Raw genomic sequence first — 8,127 nt, 5'->3', positions numbered from 1 at the left:
TAAGACAGGAAAAATAGGGACTGGAAGGTATTCCTTCTGCTAACAATGCAAACAGGGGCAAACACACAATGGACACTCGGTGCCTGTACGTCTGGAGCACACCCACTTCACATCTTCCGACTCACTCTTGGATGCTGCAAGTCTTCCCCTATTGAAAAATTCAAAGCATTTTTTCAAGGAGAAAGTAAAACCACTGCCCCTGTTTGCCAGTGGCAACACAAGGGCACACGGAGACCACAGCCTCTATGGCAGCCAGGCTACCAAGTACAAACTAGAAGCCCCCATAGGGAGGACCATGGCACTCGTGGCTGTTCACCCCATTATGAACATAGGAACCAACCATGATGTTTAGCCCAAAATGAGGCCTTTCCCCAGAGCTGGGGGAGGGTATGAAGTGAAAGGTTCATTCCAGAGAAACTCTGTCAAAAAGAGAAAGCTGTAACCTTTCTGAGCAGAGAACAGGAACACGTCCTGACTCTGTATGCTTTATTCTCTACCTCTGAAGTGTGGGACCGAGGAACGCATCTCCCATAGACACCCTCTCACGCGTGGGTGCGGGTGCCTGCTGCAGCACGCCGGGATGAGAGCCATGCCCGTGGCTTCCCACCCTCCTTCCCTCGCCCCAGCCCACGGGTCCCCTCAGCTGCTGGAGATAATCCCTGGCACGCACTCATGCACCCAAGACCTACTGCCGTATTCCTCTAAACTGGGCTTGCCGTGGGATGCACCTGCTCTGTGACATTGACAAAGCTGTGTTTTTCCAAATCTATGCCTTCTAGTCCTTTTTTTAATGCATTAATAAACATCTCAAATCATCATTTGTTACTGACTTAATTACCGGTTGTCACCACTCAGCAAATATTTCAAACAGCTGACAGTGGGAAACACCCTGTTACGCACAGTATACAAGACAAGCTCTTGAAGAAAGATCTCTAATATAAAAAGGCAGTCATTCATAGTGACGCTTTTTAGGGTCTTTGCCTCCTGGTGGGTGGACTTACAAAAAAATGTGCACAAATCTTTTATCCAGCATTCATTCATTCATTTATTCATTCAGAAAACGCTTCTCAGAGACTTCACATAATTTTCAGAAGCTCATGGATGCTGGTGGGACCAGCTGTTCTGCCTTCCCTGGGGCCTGGGACCCCCCACCCCAGCAGAGGAGGTTGCAGCTTCGTGGTCCCCCAGACTAGTGCAAGGCAGAGCGGTGGGAGGACCACCTGGAGCTGGAGGCTTCACAGGGCCGTGCCAGGCTGAAGAGCACACCTTTCACCCGACCTTCAAGAGACCACTTTCTTTAACGTCAGACTTGCCAAGTCTGCAGCAGAAGCAGGTGACGACTAAATGCAAGTAGCTGGGGGTAAGAGTGGGGAAGGGGTGTAGCAGAAAGGGACAAGTTCTGGTTTTTTTGAGTAGCTGCAGGTGAAGTCATCCTCCCCTGGCTGAGAAAGAAATCCTAGCTTACAGTTTGGGACAGGATTCACATATATATCTTTTTAAGTCATACAGTGTTTATTAATAGAATGTGCTCTCCTTTCCTAAACCGAGATTCCCTATAGCTCCCTATAGCTGCTGACGGGCGGTTAAGTCAGTGTTGCTTTGTCATTTTTGCTCAGAGCTGTGGTTTTTTAGCAGCTATTTAGAAACGTCTCTTCCATTTTACTTGCCTGTGTATCTCCCCGCTGTCTGGCCAGCTTGTGGCTGATAATTCTCAGTGACTCACAGATAAAACCTATTAAAAGAAAAACCCTAAAGCAGTGACGCACCAGATGTGCAGTGAAATTTTAAAAACATGCTATGACTTTTTAGGAATACATGCAATTAATATTAAACAGATGCCTGAAGCTTCCTGCACAGCTGTTTCTCTATTACGTGTCATGACTTTTAATGGCACTGAGGTGAGACACACAGACATGAGGAAATGCAAAACTATTCCAAATTCAAGCTTTTAAAATTCTAGCAACAAAGAGGGTGCAAAGAAAAGCCAAACCACCAAACCTCTCACGAAGCGCAAAATGGAACATTTTTGCTTGGGTGCTTCATGGAGCAGACAGTGAAGTAGTTCAGCCAAGGTAACATATACGATCTACTGCTTGGTAGTTTATCACCTTTGTTAGGCACTCTTGTCTTTATTGGCTTCCTCCAATGTATCTATTTTTGTAGCAGAGATCCACTCTGTGTTTATACACAGCCAGGACTAGAACTGGATTACAAGGCTGTGTTTTGTTCCAGAATCCCTCTTGCTGTGTGCGAACTGTTTATACAAACCGAGTAGGTCTTTTTCCAGGGAAGCTTGTCTAACCAAGTTGCAATTTCCTTTTATTGGATACACGAGCCATTTATTACCCCCGTAAAGGCCTCCCTGAAACTCACCTTGTCAGGACCTCCACAGCTGGGGAGGTGGCAGCATTACCACGGGGCTGTCAGCGTTGGCAGACAGCACCATCAGAAGCTGAAAGCACCTTGTCTCAAAAATCAGGACACTGTGGCGGGATTGATTTAATATGTCACAAGGGATGGGATTCATCTTAATTAATGTACATACCTACAGCTGAGGTAGATAGACATCAGTTACAATCACAGGGGTGTGAATCCATCTCATCCTAGCAAAAACATGAGGAAAGGTAGATGAATTGCACCCAAAAGGTGCCTGCTTCTCTCCCTTGGCTGTAAAAGGATGTGACAGGGATCAGCTCTGATTTAGGTGTCTCTATGGTAGGTGTCTAAAATTAGATGGATCCTTCTCTGGCTTTCTAACACTAACTGGTTGGCCAGAGCAAGTAATCTACGTTCCCCAACAGCCAGCGGAAAACAGATCGGTCTAGAAGATGTCACGCATCTACCTGACTGGTGGGCTGAGCTGCCAGCCAGTGGCGTCCATCTTCATTCTACTGTCTTTGGGAAAAGCATAGGCTACATGGCTGATCTTTAGCTGGTGAAAGCTGTAAGGGTTGAAGTCAGGTCTCCATCTCAAAGAGTTACTTTGCTTTAGGATCACACCCTCACCTACAGCCTCAGTAAGGCCTCAGCTCATCTTTTGGCTGGCATAAAGCAAATACATTGGTGCTTTCACTTTTCTTTGGGTATCTTTTCTTGCTCTAGGGTTAAGCAGTTAAAGGGATGCAGAAAAGCCTAAGCATCTTCACCCCAGGGCATCCTACAGGACCTTACCTGTACAGTGCAGCTTCCCCTCCCACTCGCCTCCCTGCCAAGGCAATCTCCTGCAACCCCAAATTCCTCTGGCAGTAGCTGCTGTCACTCACTCCCTGTGTCCCTTGGAGGCTCGTTATAGTTCCGATATTTGCTCTCTCGCTATTTATTGTGCCTTCTGTGGGGAGTCACAGCCAGTTTATCAGCTACCAGCAGCATGCTTTCTGGGCTGAAAAGCAATTTCCTTTTCTCCTCTTATTGCAGGAGCCTAAGAAGGGTTTGATTTATGCCATCAGTTTTAGATTTAAAAATCTTCAGCTTCACCTAGGTACATTTCCTGGATATCGGCAATGCTTAGTATAGTAAGCATTTACTAATGCTTAACAGATGAGCAATTCTGTTATGCCATATGATCATCTCTTATACACTAGGTCTGGATATTTCCTACCACGTTAGTTATAGCCATGGACAAATGGTGCCGTTCATCTTTTCCTCTTTCTCTTACCAAGCTTATGTTCCCAGGAGAGTTCACAGCAGTGAACGTGGCAGCCCTTCAACACTGCTTCTGATCAGCTGCACTTCTGGCTTACTTTTGTGCAGCACTCCTACTTTACTGCTGTAATGGCCCTTAAAAGACATAAGCATTTGCCAACATGCTCAAGTACAGGGGAACACAATAGCACTATTTGAGAAATGCTGGCTTTTTCATGAAAAACACTGCTATTTGCCAGGGGAAGTGGCATTCACCATTCAATCTCAATGGGCCACACTCCTCATTGCTGGATTTCTGCTGGGTTTATCAGAATCATGAGCCACCATGGTCCACCCTGAGAGTCCACACAAGCCCACACTGAGGATGTCCATGGTGGGGGAGGCAGAGCAGGACTGGTTGTGAGTGTGACTTGGGCCCACCTCAGGCATATAGCAAAGGGGCACCCTGAGGAGCAAGCAGGAGCATGGACCTCCATATTGGGCCCCACTGCTCTTCTCCAAGTTGGGAACAAGTTGCCCAGAGAGGTGGTAGATGCCCTATCCCTGGACACATTCAAGGACAGGCTGGATGGGGCTCTGAGCAACTTGATCTAGTTGAAGATGCTCATTGCAGGGGGCTGGATTACATGATTTTTGAAGGTCCCTTCCAATCCAAACTGTTTGATGATTCAATGATTCTACAATTCCAAGCTCTGGGTGCTTTTTATATAACACTTAAGAGAACAACCTGCATTTCTAAGATGAGACGCTCATGAGAGGTTTTGAAGCAGCCGATGCTTTTGTTGACTTATTGCAGTTCCCAAGGAACCAGCTATTTTGGCTGCCAGTTTCTTGAAGCAAGGCTGTGTATCAATTCACAGCCCTGTACAGGAGCTGGGCAAGCCCCTCGCAGTCTCAGAGCAGTAGGCAAATTTCTCCAGCCAATGGAGCCTGACCTTCCCATGATGCTCTCCAGCCCCACCAAACCTGCACCCAATAGCTTGGATGGTTAAACACATCCCAAGACGGGGGCCCAAAAGCCAGCAGGAGGCCTTGGATGGGGTGGCCAAGCCTCATCATCCAGCCCTGCACAGTGCATGTCCTGATGTTGGCCAAGCTCCCACATCCCCCACGCAAGGAGGTGGTGGTGGCAGCCGTGGCCAGAAGTGTTTGCTGTCGGCCATGCTTGGCCAGGCGCCTGCTGGCGCTTCTTTCGGGTGACGACTTTGCTTCAGTCGCTCATGGCTTGTCACCTCGCCAAGATGCACGCCTCGTGGGATTAGCTTTTGGAATTCACAGCTGCGTGCCCTGTGAGCAATGTCCCTTCTAGGAAAGCACGTTAAACCTGAAGCCAGCCCGTCAGCTGGATTTCAGGGTGAAATCTGAAGTGTTGGTTGTGTCTGCCTGGGAAAAGAAAAAAAAAAGATAAAAAAATGCAAGAAAAATCCTACATGCTGTGACATCTGCTTGCATCAGAGGACAGGTCTCCCAGTGCATGGTCTCATGGCAGGAACAGGGACCTGGTGGGCAGGGACCTAGGGCACTGCTGAGGATGGGGCAGAGCTGGGGGCAAGCCCTCCTGGAGCTCCAGAGCTCATTCCCTCTCTCCTGACCCCTTTATTCTTGTCGTCTCATGCACACGTGTCGCTCTCTGACCTCTTTGCTATTCCCTGTCTTTACCAGGTGCCTTGGGGCTGACTCACCAGAGCCCCGAGCTGACATGGAAGTGGAGAAGCTGACAACACATGACACAGAGCCCAGGCTGCAGCTGAAACAGAAAAATCAGAGCCCTCAAATTCACAACAGGCTGGTCGGCTCCGTTTCTAGTCTGGTTTGTTATTATTTTATTTTTTTTTCAGATCTTTACTGTTACTCTTGCCTGCTTCTATAATGTGACTCTTGCTTTAGATAGCAAGTTTCAGGTTGTTGGGGTTTTTTTAGGTGTTTGGGTTTTCTGTTTGTGTGTTTGTTTTTATTTGTTTGTTTGGGGGTTGTGTTTTGTTTTGTTTTGTTTTTCCAGAGTTCTGTGGGACACAAATGCTTGGTGCTGGGTGAGAAAAACTGTGTCTATCACAAGGAGGAAAACCTCCCCTCTCCTCTTCAATGCCTGTGTTGACACACTGTGCACCATGGCCGAGAAGCAGGCCCACGCTCCTCCGCGCTCTCCCTGCTCTGCAGAGGTTTCGGCGCTCCTCCCTGCTCACCGTACCGCTTGCTTGGATAGCAAACCCCAAGCGTGCATTTGGTAAATAATCTCAGGCTAGCCATGCCTTAGTCGAAGAACCCTGCTCATCGGAAGCCTGCATTGCCCTGCAAGTCACAGCCTGAAGTGGCTTCTCGAATGTTGCAAAGTCAGGACCAGCAATGAAGAGGAAGAATATGTAATTATTGAGGCTCATTTCACATGCAGACATCAGACTGGACGGCACAGCAAGCCCAGCACGAGGCAAGTAAAATTCCTTCAGAAGGCTTAATTTCCCAGGTCCCTACGTGACTTGTTTGTTAATCCTGAGATTTTTCTCAGAAGTCTTCATTATCCAGAACAGGGGTGTGTGCTGATCGCAGGCTGTTTCTTGGAAATTACTGGGAGGCAACTTACTGGGAGGTAATTCTAGATGGGAATCTGAACAAAAGGTGTTGCTTAAGCACTTTGAAGAATAATTGAGCACTTGCTATGCACTTTGTTTAATAACCTGAAAGCCGGATCCTTATCAGGAATCTCCACATGCTCCAGTTATTCAATTGCTTTCTTATTTAAATAAAGCCTAGCAAATGTGTCCATAAAAATAAAATAAAAGGCAGTATCACTGAGGTGTGCCTGCTTAGATAATTGAAAGTTATATTTTCCTGTTAGTATGTCTTTACATCCTTTTTTTACAGGGCTGTTGGGCTTTCAAGGGCAATGGCTGTGCCATGCATCCTCAGTGCCAATCCTGTTAAGAGTGCCACGAAGGCAAATGTGGTTGTCGGCTCATCCCGACTGGCTTCAGTCAAGTCGGAACACTCCCAGCCCCTTCCTGGAGATCATAGGATGAAGCTGGGAAGCATCACCCTCCTGGCAGACAAATTATCACTAAAAAATTGAAATGAACATCAGAGTAAGAGTCTCCGCATGTCTGCTTCCTAGGGAATGGTGTTGAGTGTGTGTGCAAAAGAACTCCGAACACTCTAGTTTGCGAGGATAACAGAATGATTCCCTTCAGGATAATCCAAAATTAACAGTGCAAAGATGGAAGATGAGAGTCAACAACAATAAAATAGCTAATGGTTGAACTCACAGTGAAGAGCAACATGGAGATGTCCCAGGTGTATAGAAGAGTTAGCATATTTTGAAAGCTGGACAGGCCAATATCGAGGCCTGCGCCTGAGCTGCAGGCCACGGGGCAGGCTGACCTACAGCTGCCAAATGGCCAAGTGCAAGCATCCTGATCACAGGGCAAAATTCACTCTTCCAGCACAGAAATCAAACCAGGAAGCAAGTGCTGGATCAGCTTTGTGAGGGGAAAAAAAAAAAAGAAAAAAAAAAGAAAAAAAAAAAGGTATTGTTAAGCAGAAAGTAACTCTAACCCTGGAAATATATCTTCAACTAGAAACATCGCTGATGTGATCTGCATTTGAGCAGTGATTCCAGCAAGGTGGTGTCCTCCCCCTGCCCTGAGCCTGTTCACAGAGGTGACTCTGTCATGCAGAAACAGCACTTTGAGCAGTTAAATATTATGCCTAGACACACATTCCTCAGGAAGGGCTATGACAGCGCTCACAGGAGAGTAATAACAAGCCAGCAAGTGAAATAAGGCTACGAGCGTGTGCTGCAAGGAGCTGTTAAGGAGGTATCTGTGTGTCCTCTCTCTGTGAATGAGCTTGCTGCTGCTGTGGAGGAGGTCTGGGTAACATCCCGGGAAGCTGGTGGCCTCTCTGCACATACCAGGTGAACATTAACACTGGCCGTGGCAATTCATGTTGCCCTCTAATGTGTTTGTCCCTCTTCTGGGCAGAGGGCAGTTCAAGTATCTGGATCCTTCAATCCTCTGTGCCCTTTTCCAAGTCTGGTAGTGAGGGCTGGTGCTGCGTAGGTCAGAAATGAAAGCCCTGAAGATAGAAGTAAGAAAACATTTTGCACAGACTGCCATTAGGTTGCATTTCTTTTGGGTCTACGTGGGTTTGGATCCTTGATCTCGAGGTGGAAAACTCCACGAATCTATTAACAACCTCCTGAGCCATCAAACCCCACCACTTAGGGCATTATTCACATTCCAGAACTCAAAATGTTCTCACTTGTGGAAACATACTGGCATTCTCTGCTGAATGTGTCCACTCCTCTGTTCTTTTTCCTTTCTCACGATGCTTACTTGGAAGTGAACAGTGCAAAGTAGCACTTGAGGAAGTGAAAAGAGGACCCCATCACCTAGAATGCTTACTACACCCACAAAAAATCCTTTCCTTTTTATTGTCCCAAGTCCATAAAGACTGCTTTTCAAAGGGAGGCAGTAAAGGCACCACGCTTCA

At 47.1% G+C, this 8,127-nt stretch overlaps 1 long non-coding RNA gene across 1 annotated transcript; it reads left to right on the top strand.

Annotated features, from left to right (window-relative positions):
- Window positions 1–5,262: 5,262 nt before the first annotated feature.
- LOC139825800 (uncharacterized) lies at window positions 5,263–7,138 on the top strand. Its single transcript, XR_011736000.1, has 3 exons — window positions 5,263–5,452; window positions 5,642–6,067; window positions 6,502–7,138. It is a non-coding gene; the product is annotated as an uncharacterized lncRNA (long non-coding RNA).
- Window positions 7,139–8,127: the final 989 nt, after the last annotated feature.

Source organism: Patagioenas fasciata, chromosome 1, assembly GCF_037038585.1.
Source record: "Patagioenas fasciata isolate bPatFas1 chromosome 1, bPatFas1.hap1, whole genome shotgun sequence".
Lineage (NCBI taxonomy): Eukaryota > Metazoa > Chordata > Aves > Columbiformes > Columbidae > Patagioenas > Patagioenas fasciata.
This window is presented reverse-complemented; position numbering and strand designations above follow the sequence as displayed.